This window comes from Etheostoma cragini, chromosome 5 (assembly GCF_013103735.1).
Source record: "Etheostoma cragini isolate CJK2018 chromosome 5, CSU_Ecrag_1.0, whole genome shotgun sequence".
Classification (NCBI taxonomy): Eukaryota; Metazoa; Chordata; class Actinopteri; order Perciformes; family Percidae; genus Etheostoma; species Etheostoma cragini.
In genome coordinates, this window is record NC_048411.1 from 4,834,132 (window position 1) to 4,849,983 (window position 15,852).

At 39.4% G+C, this 15,852-nt stretch overlaps 1 protein-coding gene and 1 long non-coding RNA gene across 2 annotated transcripts in view; one reads left to right on the forward strand and one right to left on the reverse strand.

Moving 5' to 3' along the window:
* Positions 1 to 1,886: 1,886 nt before the first annotated feature.
* pde4d (phosphodiesterase 4D, cAMP-specific) overlaps positions 1,887 to 15,852 on the forward strand; it is a 181,788-nt gene continuing 167,822 nt past the window's right edge. Inside the window, exon 1 of the mRNA XM_034872668.1 lies at positions 1,887 to 2,037. The gene's annotated coding sequence lies outside the window, so the exon portion shown is untranslated. The remainder of the gene's footprint in view (positions 2,038 to 15,852) is intronic.
* Positions 1,946 to 3,480, reverse strand: LOC117945274. Its single transcript, XR_004656765.1, has 2 exons — positions 3,407 to 3,480; positions 1,946 to 2,540 (listed from the first exon to the last, which is right to left on the reverse strand). It is a non-coding gene; the product is annotated as an uncharacterized LOC117945274 (long non-coding RNA).

Genomic DNA, 15,852 nt, shown 5'->3' on the forward strand with positions numbered 1-15,852 from the left:
TTAACAAAGTTGATTTTTTTTTATTTTTTTATTGTTCTTAGGTGTTACATTTTGATTCTGCTATTGTGTTATTGGTATTGAGTTATATGTTTGGTAATAAAATGTTAAACTGACAAGAGAGATAATTCCGGTCAGCTGGGAGATACAACCGCCGATAGAACAAACCCACGCAACTACACAACATCATTAAAAGTCTGTGTTTACCAGTCATTGTTTGGATTTAGAGAACCCTAGCGGCAGAAAATTTCATGATTGTACGTTTAACACAATGACCAGAAATCCTATCTGCACCTCTGAGGCTCAATTACAATTACTTTGTATCTTTGTACCCCTGCGCTCTGGCTACTGCCCTTACATACCTCCTCCTCACATCACCACTAATGTCCACACAAATTATGCATGCAAAGCTCTGCGCACAATGGTTTTTATCTCAGATCTTCATCCAAATGTTCCAGATAACCATGCGGCAGCTCAAAGTCTGCCTGACAAAATTCATCCATCAACTGAGGTGAGAAGCTCTCTTGACCAAACGAAAAGAAAGAAACAAAAAGAAAGGTGTGTGTGTGTGTGTGTGTCACTGATAGCTTTGGAGGCTTAACACATATGACGTTCATTGCAGCTGCAACACGAGCCATGTCAGTCTTGTTAACCCTTAAGCAGTTTCTGTATCTTGGGGGATACTTCATCTGACAGGTTGTGGGGGGGGGGGGGCTATTATGTGGTTGCAGTTGATGACAAACACTGATGGGGTGATGAGTCTTGTAATCAGGTCATATGACCTTTTGCCAACATTCCAAACATTTGTTTCAAAATCCAAAATGGCAGCACATGTGGAAAAAACACTGTGCATGAGGTAAGTGGGATATATTCTTTACAATTATTATATTTTAGAGTGATTTTGTTTTTTAAGGATAGTTGTATATGCTCTTGTGAATATTTTTAAAATTACCTTTTCACAGACTTTATAATCAGGCATTGAATGCCTGTAACCTGGGGGATACATTGCCCATATAAGGGTATGCAACAGACATACTAATGTTTTGAGGCCCGTTCTGTAAATATATTCAATAAGATAAAGCTGTGAAATACTGAAAAGTTTTTTAATTTAATCTTAAATGTGTATCCTTGATGAAGTTGCCATTGTATACATGTTTTCAGGAAATTTCTGTCAGCAGTTTCTAAGTCTAGGAAGCTAAAACAGATATGAAATGGTAAATTTACATTGTACATGGTCAATTTATCTTTGAAGATAAAGTTCATTTTTTCCCCTATAATGTCCTGAAAACATGAAACATGAAAACATGAAAATGTCTCTAATTAATAGTTCATTAAACGTTTTTAAAGTTATGTATTACATGTATTTATATACCTAAAATATATCAGCCGATATTAGGCATTTCCCGATCTATCAGTATCTGCATTTATAAATATTCCTTCATCTGAATCGATTATTATGATAAATAAATTAGTAAAGACGTCTTTTCTGTATAACCAGGTTGAAAGATCTTTGGCAACCATTAGCAGATTACACAATTTACTTAGTTTTGTCATCTTACTCTGTCTGACTTTACTATTTTCTGATGGAAATGTTTTATCAAGTGCTCAGATCTAATATCCTCATTCTGCAAATGCCACAGCAATCCTTCCCACTTTGTTTTACTCCTCTCTTCGGCACTTTCTTTCATAAACCCCTTCCCTCTCCTCTCCTTTTGAGTTTGTGTACAACTACAACCCTGGGAACTTTCAGTAGGAGGAGGAAGAGGAGGGGCTGAGAGGCACATGATTGGCCAAGAGGCAGGAACCACTCTGACAAGATTGGCTGAGAGCCTGGGAGCTGTGAGCAGAGTTCCCTCCTTATTCCAGAGAACATCAGTGAGCAGCGGAGTAGGACTTGCCGTGTTAAGAGATGCACACCAGATAATTTAATGTGTTTTGGTTTCTGTAGTTGGGACTTTCACAGAGCAAACAGAAGACACTGTACAGTAGCCAGGAGTGGATAATTAATATCTTTCTGGAACTTTCTCAAAAAGATAAAAAAGTAAGTTTTTACACTAACCGATTTTCCTCCCCTTCACTCTAAATTGATAACTGTAACTGTGGTACAGCAGCTCTTCTTGCTATGTGCTTAGTATTGTAGCAAAAGTGACCACATCACATAAAGATGAACACATCTGTAATTGTAACGACAGCTCACCATGTGACAATGATAACAACTGGACTACTACAGTTGATAATAGGATTAGAAGTTGTGTACATGCATGTGCATGTGTGTGCAGATGGGATGAGATATGTACACACACTGGATTTCTGACAGTATGTACTTACCATCTGTCTTTGAAGGATGTAGCTTGTGCTTTAGCGTAGGGAACGGTGCAGTGCGTCTCCACAGTGACCAACCTCATCTGCAAAATTGTCACTGCAATGCTTCGCATTGACAGAGTAGCTCAAGGACTTCCCTCCCAAAATCTCCTGGTGTGACTTTCAGGCTGCAGGGTGGTGGTGGCGGTAGTCAGCTATAAATAGGCCTGCTCCCAATAGTGCTGCAGTCACACAAAAATTCAGAGGGAACAAGAAATGACACAGTCATTGTTGTATTTGAGTTGGCAGCACTTTGATCCTCTATGCAGCTAAGAAAAAAACCTTTGACTCCAGTGTAAATGCACGTGTCCGTCAGTGTGTGTGTGTGGGATTGGATGAAAAGGGTTAGCATGTGTCAGAGTTTTCCTTGTTACACTGTGTCACAGCAATACTCTGCGAATTACCCACAGTTCCCTTTTAAGGAGGTTATCACTTTAACTGCTTAGTCAAAGAACAACTCTCTTAATTTTCCATTAAAAACAATTTACAAATACAACAGTCTTCAACTTTGTCTTGTTATGATGTGTACTCACTGAAACACAGGAGGAGTGAGTTTAAAAAGTGACATCATATTAAACCCAGGAGGATTTCATGTTGATCCAGCTGACCATCTAACACACATATGGACCTGTTTATGTTTCATATCCCAGACCCCAGCAGAAAGCAGCTGTCCATTATAGCTCTTCAGTCCACATTTACATTTTACTTAGTATGAAGCCAACCAAATTTAAAAAGTTAAAAGTTGTGCTTATGACATCAACTAAAAAATGCTTACAAACAAGCTGCTGCCCTGTCCTGCTTCAATGCGGGGGGCTCAGCCTGCTGTGTGTAATATCTGTCTCATAGCTCCTCAATTGCAGTGTAGAACACACAGAGCCTTGTGTTGTACCTGACCTCTACTATGCAAATATACTGAATACTGTCAGACTGCCAGCCAGCACGCAACTCCACCTCCACGTCGATGAGTCTGTGAGATTTGAGCGGAACACTATGCCCATTGTTTCACCTGTACATCACCCGAGTGCTAAAATAAAGGCTGCAGAGTGACCTATATGACAGGTGTGTACGCACTCTCCTCCTCACTTCTGGTTCTGTGATGAAGCATCTACCGGGCAGAGATAAAACCAAGTCAGATTAGGCTAAATAATGGATGGCTGCGCTGACTCAAGAATGACTTAAAACCACACATCAGTGATTTCTTTTTTTTTTTTAATTTTCTTTTTATTCTTACAAACCTCTGTTTGTATCCTTGTTGTTATGGTCCCCTAAGTCTCATTTCTGAATTAGTGTTGCTGCTTGCCATTGTGAGTGAATGAGAGCACAGAGTAATGAGGTTGGCTCAATGTACTCCGCGAGTACTATACAGGGACAAAAAGCACCATCATCCGTCTTTTGAAGGAGGATCTCTGCAGGGGTGTGTGTCTGAATGCACGCACAAATCCTCCACTGGCTTCACTGATGATATTCTTTAAGACCTAAACTTTAAGTGATAACGTGTTTGTTAGACTTTTTTTGTATTCAGATGGCTTTTAGTGGGACCAATTATGTGATAAAGTATGTGATTTAGCTTTTATGAGTTTCCAGAGGTGAAGGGTCAAGCTTTCAAGCAACAGTGGAGGACCGCGGTGTTTGGTGCCAACAAAGTCAAACGTCACAGGTTTCCCTGAGCCACTCTTGGCATTTCATAAGTGGGAGTTAATGGAAACATTTTATAATTTGCTTCCCAAAGCATATTCATTACTTTAATAAAGGCAGTGTTTGTTTTCCTTGGCCTGGCAAGGGAGTGTATACAAAAGTACTCTGAATCTCTTGTGCAGAGACATTGTAATATGTACTGAATATATACACAGATACGCGGCTGCGTGCTGTCCTCAAGCTTTACATTTTCAAAATAAAAGCTTGCGTCTGGTCCGGTATGTTTTTGTACGTTGGTGTTTTCGATGTATTTGAACTAAACAGTCCAGAAATCATGCTAATGAATAAAATTAATTTTTCAGCAGATGTCTTAGTTACAATACAATACGAGAGAGCTAAATTGAAAAATATGCACCAAACAAGCCACTTTGACATTTTGCTGTTTTCATGAATACAACAAAAAAAAAGTTGGAAGAACCTCCGCTATTGTCCATTCCATAAATACCGCTCCCTTAGAGCTTTTAGAGGCCGGGTATTTGATTGAAAAAGTTCTGTCCTTTAAAAGAGACGCTTGAAAGACTGTTTTCATCAAATACTTCTTACATATATTTTTAACTTTAAAGTGACAGGAAACATGTTTTTGAATCAAGAACGATTTATTGCTAAGGTGAAAGATATTCCTGCTTCCAGATTTTTGGCAATTTGTCATGAGGCCTTAATTTCAAGGGGTGTGACTTTTAATAAACTGTTCCCCTTGCACACCCTTAAAACGCAGCACCAAAGGCTTGTCTTGACAGCATCCCAAGACACATGACTTGCAAAAACATGTCCAAAACAACATAGAGGAAAAGATACAAGAAGATAAAATTGTCTCCTTTCTTTCTCTCTCTCTAGTAGAGCCAATAAACCCTGACCTTCAGCACAGCTGGATGGTGTCAAGGCAACCATAACACAATGTCTTACTATCAAGCCAGAGATACAGCCTTTTCATTGATGTCATGTACAACAATCTATGCAGGGATTGACGAAACAGATGACGAGGATCTCTGCAGCAGCATCTGTGTGTGAAGACTTTGTTACGTTAGGCAGGAAGAATGACCTCCAAGGGACATGAGAGAGGAGGAGAAGAAGAAGAAGAAGAAGAGAGAAACAGCTGGGGCCTTGAGTAACTTCCCTTTCCCCTTGTTACACTGGAAGTCCTGTCATTGTGTTTGTTAGCTTCTTTAAAAAATAAAGAGAAACAGCTTACACTGCGTTTACAGACGTACAGACGCTAGTGATCTGGGATCTGCTTAGATTGTGGAGGGAGTAAGTGGGGGGGGATGGGGGGAACTCAATGTCTCGAGAGAGTGATGGTATGCGTTGGTCATCTTTTGGTCATCTCTCGCACGGCACATCCTGGTGCTTTGTTTAAAGGAATAGAGAATACTTTGTTTTCCTGCATTGCAGTAAAACTTTCCGTAAACAACTGTTGACATTTTTGATGTTTAGACTGCATGGGTCACGCATGTTGATCTTGAATACACAAGATATAGACAGAAGATTGCGTTGTGCTTCTGCAGACTGTAACAAACTTTTTCCTTGAAATCCAACTCCTTTGTTTTAGTTTTTTTCTCGCAGTCACACACACAAACACAGGGAGTGAGTCTGTCCAACACTATCAGAACAGGACAGTATCACATCCAATAGTGAAAAATGAACACCATCATTTAAATGGCCCAATCCCAAAGTGAACCCTGAGGATTAAAGACTCACAGACTTAATTAATCTCAGGTGCTAAGTGAGTGAGTGAGGCCACATGGGCTCAGATCACGTTACCTTGGCGACATTTAATAACAAAGATGTTGCTGACACTTGCCGGTTTGGGTGTTTTCATTTTAAGTGTGTTGCTTTCCACACGGCCAAGGCACAGGAGACTGCAAGCAAATTTTTTCAAATTCTTATATTACAAGCTGGAAAACAGGTCCGTTCTGTTCTGTGGTTGTGTGTTGGGCTGTTGTTTACCTTTTGTAATTTCTGGATTTCCTTATGTTGTCCGCGGTAAACGTCACAACGCTTTGAACTGTGGGTCATTCCCTTTGGTGAAGTCTGCATCAATGCACACTCACAGAAAGTACTCGCTAAGTGTGTACTCAAACCCTCAGGCCCTTTGAAATTCAACATTGGGACAACCCTTAAGAATTTCGCGAGAACGCGCACCAAAGTCTGTGAGTCTGTAAGTCAAGACTTTGGGATTGGGCCAATGATGCTCCAGCCCCACGACAACGTGTCCAACAGAGAGTCAAGCAACTGGATAGTGTTGGACTGTAACATATCAACACTGAGAAGTGATTGCATTGCTTGGAGTAAGCACACACCGCAGAGTAATTGGAGTTAAGTGCCTTCGACGGCTAGTGTTTGTGCAAGGAACGGATAAATAAACACGGGGTGGCACATATAGATTTGATTTCTTTCCTGCAACAGGGCCAAAACGGACTTGACCTTCCTTCTGGTGTTTGCATTGAGCCATCACCTTCCTCTCAATTAGATTATCCACAAGGTATATGCTTTCTTGCCAGTAGATTTGGCTTGCCAGTTGGCAAGAGTTATATTACAACAAAGGTATTTGGTCAGGTGTCCTATATTATTTATCAGCTCATGGCCCTGATAAGAGAGCTGCTAGGTGTAGGACACTGTGAACAAAGTGAAGCCTTAAGATTAAATCAGGCAGGCTTTACTTGTACTGCTACACCGCTATGCATCGCTACGCATGTAAAACCCTCTATTCTCTGAAACATCATGCACCTTTTTCAATAAGGCAGTTATTTAAAGCTATAGGTTCAGATTCTGTTGCCCCATGAGGAATTCTCAGTAATGACAACAACACTGTTGGCGCATCCATTGACCCCCACCCTTCCTCCATGCAGTTAATAGTAGCATTTATTCATCAAAATCAAGGAGGACACGGAGAATTTAGAAAACATTAGAAGAGGTAAATATCTTGTCATTTCTATGTTCTCTTTGAGCTGCTGCGCGTGAATGTCGCCTGACTACACCATTTTGTAAAATTGCCGTACTGAGAAATAGGGTTTTGTGGAGCTGATGTATCAACTCATTTGGCAATGGCTTGAATAAAACAGACGTTACAACAATATCGAATAGCTGTGCACAATTGCTTTAGACCAACGATGCTCTGCCCACTCTTTTACTCTGCCAAACTGGCTTGGCAACAGTCCATTCATGTTGCATCAGGACAAGTTTGTGAATTGTGTTTTCACTGTGCTTTCCACTGTTTCAGAATTTAATAATATTTCTCCTATGTTTCTTCATTCCCCACTTGAGTACCCCTCCTTGTTGTCCTTGGGTCAAATTTGACCCATTTTTAAAAACTTTCTATATCAGAACTAAGACAAAAGAACGTTGAAAAAGTGGCAAATGTTTAAAAACTACCAAAACACAGAAATCAAAATCAGACACTTTTTTTAAACGCTGGAAAAGTGCCGAAAAAACGTCAAAAACATTTTTTTAAAAAGCAACAAAAAAAGACAATCAAAAAAACGTCAAAAAAGTGACAAAATTTGAAAGAAAGTGACAAAAATGTCGAGAAAGGTGCAGAAAAAGAACAACAAAATGTTGAAATTTCAACTCAGAAAAACACAAAGTTGCAGGTCAATGGGAAGGTAGGGTTTGCTCCTAAAGAACTAGCTTGTACAACTTGTACATGTATCCGCGGGACCGCATCAAGAGGCAAAAGTGTATGAAGGTGCATAGAAAAGCCTGCGGTCATGGAAAGGGACAAGATGCCATAATCGTTTAGATATGGGGGGGGGGGGATGGCAGGTTAACACTCTGTTATGGTGCTGGAGTGCAGTTTCCTATGGAGTATCATTCATGTTATTATGAGAATTGAGATTCAAAAAAACTTGATTGTACATTACAAGGGAGCGGACATTTGTCTCTGATGTGACTTGTGAGTAAAGACAAAACAAACAAACAAATAGACATGTTGTATTATGAGTATGAATTTGGTTTTGCAGCATATTTGCATATCTTTGGAGCTGATTTGGCTTTTTACTTACTGTAAACTTGGAATGAAAAAAACTACAAAAACACAGGGAAAAAAAATCTGCAAAAACCTACTTTTTTTAAAACGCTTAAAAAGTGACAAAAAATTGACTAAAACATAATTCAAAAAATGACAAAAAAGTGACCAAAAAATGGGAAGAAAATTCACAAAAATGTTGGAAAAGTGTAGAAAAAGAAAAACAAAATATCAACCCAGAAAAACTAAAAGTGAGATTGTAAATTGGCTGTAGCCCATTCAAACAATAATTTTCCCGTCATAACGTATTGGCTTCATGGGAAACACAACACGGTTTGCGTCACACAATGTCAGATTCATATTTCATATTAATATTCTTCTAATCATCAGACAAATTTTTTAACTTAAAATCAAGAGGTTAGTGTGACGGCTTGCTTTATCTTTTCCAACATCATCTTACTAAAAATCGAGGACCCTCTGGCTGTTTCCTACCCAATGAACGTGGGGTTCGGAATTTGGAGAAGTGTGTAAAGCGTTGGATATTAAACAATATGCATAAGCTGCTGTGAGCTGTAAATTCACCACTTCTAAGCAGACAGCAGAAGATAACGTCATCTCGGAGCTTACGAGGCAAAGAGAGCTCTCTTCCTTTGTCTCACTTAGAATAGGTTGTGTAAGTGTACTAACTTATAACACCAGTAACATATTATAACATATCCGCTAATTAAATCCATACTCTAACGTGACTTTGTAACCATCAAGCCACTGAGCCTGTTTGGAAATGAATACCTTTGTTGAAGTGTTAAATTCGTTAATGATAACAAGCCGGCTCCAGCAATGAGCGTCTAAAGCGCTGCATATCCAGTCAACACGACAAAGTTCTCCTGGCCTCTAGGGGGAGTGCTATAGGTGGAACACAGAGAGAGACCAGACAACTGGGTTTGATTTTGAAGCGTTATGAAAAGCAGAGTAAGGCTCGTCCACACAAATAACGAGAACTATAGTTTTAAAAATCATTCAAACTCGAGTGGATGGAGAAGTCCAACAACAGTGACAAACATTATAATTGGGGTCACTTTTATCAGTCAGTCAAAATCCATCTAAATTTCCAACATGACACTGCAGAGAGCTTCCTTAAAGACCTGATTTTCCTTCTTGCCTTTTTATTTACAGAAAATAAAATAGTTAACTATTAAATGTATAAATGATAAGAAAGTGTAATTTTTCCACACCAGAGGTTTAGTGGCATTGTGTGACTTTTCAATAATTATTAATAATGTTTAAAGTATTTCTCATCATTTCTCTCAAGAGGCAATCCTGTGTTATGGATGGTATTGTCATACTTGCAGTGATGTAACAGTGTTTTTGTTCAGGTACTGTGCACAGATCTGACCCCCTGTCTGCTTGACCTCATCCCTGGCTTTCTGCAGCTCTGTGCGTGGTGGTGGCGGCATCACGGAGGTCTGCTAGTAGACAATACGCTTTTATGTAGGATATATACAACAATCTTATGTGGCAATATATGCCTTAATTAGTGCATTTGTGCTTTGCCCCACATATTGTTAATCAGTGTGGATGCTCACATCCTTGTCGTTATCATTTTGGTGTGGACGCCCCGAACAGTCCATGTGAGTCAGTCTATCTCAGCTGACTGAGCCCTGGTCGGCCACCTTAATAAACAGAGCTGAGATGAGACTTCACTGCACATGGATATACACACAATGTCTTGAAATGAGTTTGCCCTCTTCCTTGTTTCATTTGTCTGCTGGTTCAAACTAGAAAAATGCTCTGTAGTAAAACGTCACTCTCTATTTTGCTTTCTCACTCCTACTCTCTGCTTCTCTCACCACAGTGGGTGGAAAAAGATTTGGTAGAGTCTCAGGGTCTAAGTCCATGTGACCATCTAAGGATGTTGGCTCACAAGCCTCAGGCAGACCTAAATTAATCTTATATCTAATAACATGTTGAGCTGTAACATAGAGATGTGTTTGTCTCATAAATCAGTCAAACAAATGATCAAGTTATGCTGTAGTAGGGCAATTACACCTTGTACCAAATTCAATTCAATGGAGATGTTACATGTTATATTTGAACTATGTAAAGTGTTGCATAATAAGGTCATCTTTCATGGTATTAGTGACGTTTCTACTGAAATAAGCTTGTTTGAAGTTTAGTGCACTACATAATTTGCTTGTTATAAAACCTTATGGTGAAATAAGGGTTGTCTTTACATTATATGGACCAATTCCACAGTTTAAATAGCTGAGGGGAATCGAGAGTTTGTGATTAATCGGTTCTGCTATTTTACGTTAACTCTGAATCATCCAGAAGACACTGACTATCCTGTGCATCCCTAATTAATAGTAAACTTTTTCTCTGGATGAATAAATTTGGTATAAGCATATCTTATGGAAAATATTTGGTTTTATGGCTGTCTGTTATTACGTAGACAAGATGCTGTCATTTCTCTGTGGTTTCTGCTTCAAACTGTCAAATCTGATCATTGCAGGGGTTCACTGGGGAAATCTGCCCTTTCCGCATTCCATATTTCTGCCACTGGAAGTGTTTTTATAAAACAAGATTACAGATATGCAATCAGCTTTCTGGCTCTCCTCATATAATCCAAGGCCAAACTAAACCCCAGGCCTGCTTTGCATAACATGACGAGAAATCAGAAACAACATATCACCTCTGTGCAGCAGTGTGTTGGCAGTCCTTTCCTTAGCTGATTGGTTTGTCTGCTTTGCTTACCTTAACCCAGAATAAAAGTCACAGAACCTGCCCAGGGGAGAGAGCTCTTCCACTGGCAAAAACATTCACTACACGCACCATAATTGCTGTGAATCGTACCTTAAGGACAGCTCAGCTGATGCTGGTGCATGAATGCAGTTGGAGTGAAGTTTGCAAAGGCTCCTACTGGAGAACTAACTTTTAACATTACATTCTTATCATGTGAGGGTCTCTAAGGACAGAAAGAGATACACTAAAATACTTGTCCGCCCTCTCTATGCACAAAACAGACAACACACCTCCAATATGGGTTGAAGACAGCTGGTCTTTGAAGTCTTCACTGGAAGAAAGAAACCCATCACATTTCTGAATGTAGGCTTACCATTGGCTAACGTTAGCAAGCCAACTAATAACGTAACGTTGCTACACAACTTAGCTAACTAGTTAGCTGGAGGGCTCCCATACTTCCAACCCATAGACCGTTAGTTAATGCTCCAACCAAGCAACACATTTCGGACCAGTCTGACGAAATTGATGTGAACCCTCCTTCAAACTCCTGGTAAGTCAGCGAACAAGCAAACACCCCGAATGTCAAAATTAATGGGTTTACTAGTTAATGGTTACGAATAAGCTAGCTAGCTAAGTGTAATGGAACATTATACGAAATTTGAAATTGTGTTAACTTTACTTACTTTACTAAAATAGGTCACATTACTGTTTGTAAACACTGCACATAGAGTCCACAAGACTAAAATAATAAAAAAAAATATAACGTTATAACTGTTAGCTAGCCCAACAGTAAAGTTAAAGTAATTAAGAAAAACGTTAGCTAACGCTAGCTAGCTACTGTAGCAACACAAAAGCCTCATACAGTAATAGCTAACGTTAGCTTGTTTCAAAGTACCTAGCTAAACTGATTTAAAAAAAACTAAAAAAATTCTGATTGTAAAAACTATATTAATAAATTACAATAACAGCTATGATTAAAAGAGTCGCATACCTAAATGATACTAGGACAAGGGTATTTGAGGAGTAGAAAGATGTATGTCAAATGTGTCCGTTAAACTGAAAGAGATGAGAGTGCAACGTGCAAGAATAATTTAAGTAGAGAGAATGACATTGTATGGATATACAGTAGTTAGTTTTCTGTATTTAGAATAAATATATCATACTTTGTAGGAGTCTGGGTGCTCTGTAGGCTACTGTGTGTGGCGTGTGCACTCCCATGGAGGAAAATGCTGCCCTCCAAAATAATGTGGGAGAGAAAAGGATAATGTTTAAAACTGACAGTACAGACAAATGAGGTGGAGCTATTGTGCCAAAGGATATATCTTGTCGTGCCCTGTGTGAAAATGTTCTAATGTGCTTGGATGAAGTGTGTGTGTGTGTGTGTGTGTGTGTGTGTGTGTGTGTGTGTGTGTGTGTGTGTGTGTGTGTGAAACCTTTAAAACTAGGACTGTCTGCTGTGAGCTTCACAATAAACACTACATTGAAGAATAAATCCAACTTTGGCCTAGATAGTTATATGACGACACTGTTGTGAAATCATTACACTTACCAGTTTGACTTACAGTATATGAAATAAGTGTATGGCTGCTCCTCATCATGTTTGAAAAAAATGTCAGCACCCAACATAAATGCATCTGTGTTTGATTAGGTGTATTTTCCCAAGCTTATGTTAACATATGGAAAAGGACTGCGGGCACCCAGCATTAATTAAGCTGTCAGTCATTCTCTTAACTAGTTGGGTTATAGGGGCAGAAACCACTAGTACTGGGTTTGCGAACCTTAGCATTAAGTAGCATTGCTGTGTTCAGTCAGTTATCAGTGTCCCCATATTTAATCACATCTGATTAGAGATGCAGGCTGAGATTTGCCTCACCACTGCATGGCTGCTATTTTGTGCTGTACTGTACAGAGAGGAGTGAGTCATCCCCGGCTCGGCAGGGCCTGCTTCTGCCTTGGGTCAGTGATGCCATTTAGCTTTAGTGGGCTATGTGTATGAGAGAAATGGTATAGTAGACAATGCCTTGTATGCGTTTTGGTAACAGGGATGGAAAAAGAGGCTGTTGGTTCAAGATAAAAAGAAAAACACTAGAAATGCTTATACTATGCATTTTTTATATCAGCAGATCGGATGGGTGTACTGTATAGTGACAGCTGGTATGTAAACAATGTATCGTATGGATTTAGATGTGTTTTTATCTAAATCTGTGAATCAAAAAAACAACATTCTGTAACTTTTTTTAGTCATATAGTAGAGGACAGAAAGGGTAACAGGAGTGAAAATATAGTGTGAGTTGTACAGGCAGCTATTGCTCTCTAGGGACCTCTGCTGGCACTTTAAAGAAGAGCAGCACACTGTTTTCATGCATCTGAATACCTAGAATGTTGCTGTAGCTATAACTAGTTGTTCCATGGGCATTCTGCTGTTTGTGTAAACCACACCAATGTGGGTTGTAGCTGCTACCGTCTGTGACACTGTAGTAATTTGCTCGCTGCAGGCTTTACGCAACCTTTCCTTTGGTTTAACTGGTTAAAAGTGATAAACCGGCCACCTGGTACTGACACAAAGGCTTCCTTAATTGTCAGTCATTTTATTTGTATGGACAACAGTCTCGTACCCCAGTAAGCTTCTAAATTGGCTCATAAAACGCATCATAGTAAAAAAGATATTTAAATACCTTAGACTTAATCAGCAAATTTATACTTAAATTGTCTTGGTCTCACAGTTATGCAGCATGACAATATGCTTTGCTGAATTATAGCATGATTGATAGAGGGTTTTTGGTATTTTGGGGGGAAACGAAATAAGGTTAAACACAACAATGGCACGTTCATTTATAAAGTTGTTGGCAAAAACATGTTAGTTGTGTTTGTGTCCACCTGGCCAATGTAAGGTCCACCAGCTAGTCACTAATTTATTTTGTCAGCCGTTTGGTGCTCTGGAGGTAGTGTACAGTGGGTTTATCTCATAGACTGCATGAAATAGGTTTATCTTATTATTTAGCAGGGGAGAGCTAACTTGTGATTAGTCTCGCATTTCCCAACCCCCCTCCACACTGGTGCGGAGGAGGGGGTACCTCTACAAAATAGGCTTGGGAATGAACTTGTTTTGGTGGAATGTGTACGTTCAAAGGTTGTTTTAGTTGTGTAACAGGAATCTGAAGATTGGACAGATTGTCTGGCTTTACCCTGCAGAGATCTGAGGAGCAGTTAACCATATTCCTCCTGAATCCACCGGAGTTTAAAATGGCAACAAAAAAAAAAATTGGAAGGTAACGGACTACTACTGTCCATTGTGTTTCAGTTCATGAAAGTTAATTATAATAAGCTCAAAATGTCTTGTTCAAATGTCTTGTTCTTGTTTCATGTCACTTGAGGCTTCAGAACAGTAGTCCACGAACAAATGACAACAACACAATGGCTACGTCCACCTAATTATAGTCCATGGTTCTAATAGAAGAATTAATTTAAATATTCCAGTGAAGACAATTATAGAAAGGTGATGCAATACATTGTCTGAAGAACCTGGAATAGAAATAATTTCAGACGTTCATTGTTGATGCACGTTAAACTGTTTTCAAAATACTCCCACATATGATGACCCCAATTTCACAGCACATTAAGCAAACAAGAAAAGGAGTGACTCAAACTTGGGTCTGCGAGACAACAGGTGAACTATAAGATCGTTATTTTCAAAGAGCTAGAGGTGTGAGAGCTAATTTACATTTCAAGTAAGTGTTATTGTACTTTCCTCGCTGGTCCACTTGGTGTGAAATTGTTTTTGAGCTGCTTCAAAAGGGCTCCTCACTGTCAACAAAGTGCTACAGGAATGAATGGAAATGAAACTAAGCTGTTTTGCCAGATATGGCTTTATAACAGCCTTTGTATGAATTGGAGCTCCTACACGCACTCCATAGGTTCAAGTGCATGGTGTAGAATACTCTAATAGAATAAACTATATACTCACACATACTGGAAATGTAGAGTCTGTACCAAGTGACAACACACATCCATCAGTTGGAGGTCATGTTTCAGGGTTGTGTGTGTGTGTGTGATTTTGCACATGTATGTTGGCATGCCTTTGATTTTTAGTGCATGACTGTGTGTGATTGTATTCCAGGAAGTGACAGCCCTCCAGTGGTTGGATGGTAGCTGATTTGTGTGATGTATGGACTGAGGGATTGTGGTGGCATCTAATGCTAGTCCTCATTGTTAAGGACAAGATAAGGTCAGAAAAAGAAAGGCTGGGATTTTTGAGGATCTGCTCCTCAGTAGTGTCTCTCCACATATGTCAGACAAAATTAAGACTCATCTTTTTTTGTTTGTGCTTTCGTGTCTTGTAACTGCAGCACCACTTGGAGGAGCCACTGCTGTCTTAGCTAACTCTGTGGCTCAGCAGACTGCTGCTGCTCAACATACACACACACACACACACACACACACACATACATATAGTACAGGCCAAAAGTTTGGATACACCTTCTCATTCAATGCGTTTTCTTACTTCTTTTCTTAACAAAAAAGTCCTCACGTAATCCAGTTTTGTTGTAACGCTTGATGGTTTTTGCGACTGCACTTGGGGACACATTCAAAGTTTTTTCAATTTTCCGGACCGACTGACCTTCATTTCTTAAAGTAAAGAGGGCCACTCATTTCTCTTTATTCAGCTGATTGGTTCTTGCCATAATATGAATCTTACCGGTTGTCCAATAGGGCTGTCGGCTGTGTATCAACCTGACTTCTGCAAAACACAACTGATGGTCCCAACCCCACTAATAAGGCAAGAAATTCCACTAATTAACCCTGACAAGGCACACCTGGGAAGTAAAACCATTTCAGTTGATTAACTCATGAAGCTCATTGAGAGAACACCAAGGGTTGGCAGCGCTATCAAAAAAGCAAAGGGTGGCTACTTTGAAGAAACTAGAATATCAGACAGGTTTTCAGTTATTTCAGACTTTTTTGTTAGGTACATAATTCCACATGTGTTCATTCAGTTTTGATGCCTTCAGTGATAATCTACAATGTAAATAGTCATGAAAATAAAGGAAACACATTGAATGAAAAGGTGTGTTCAAACCTTTGGCCTGTACTGTATATAT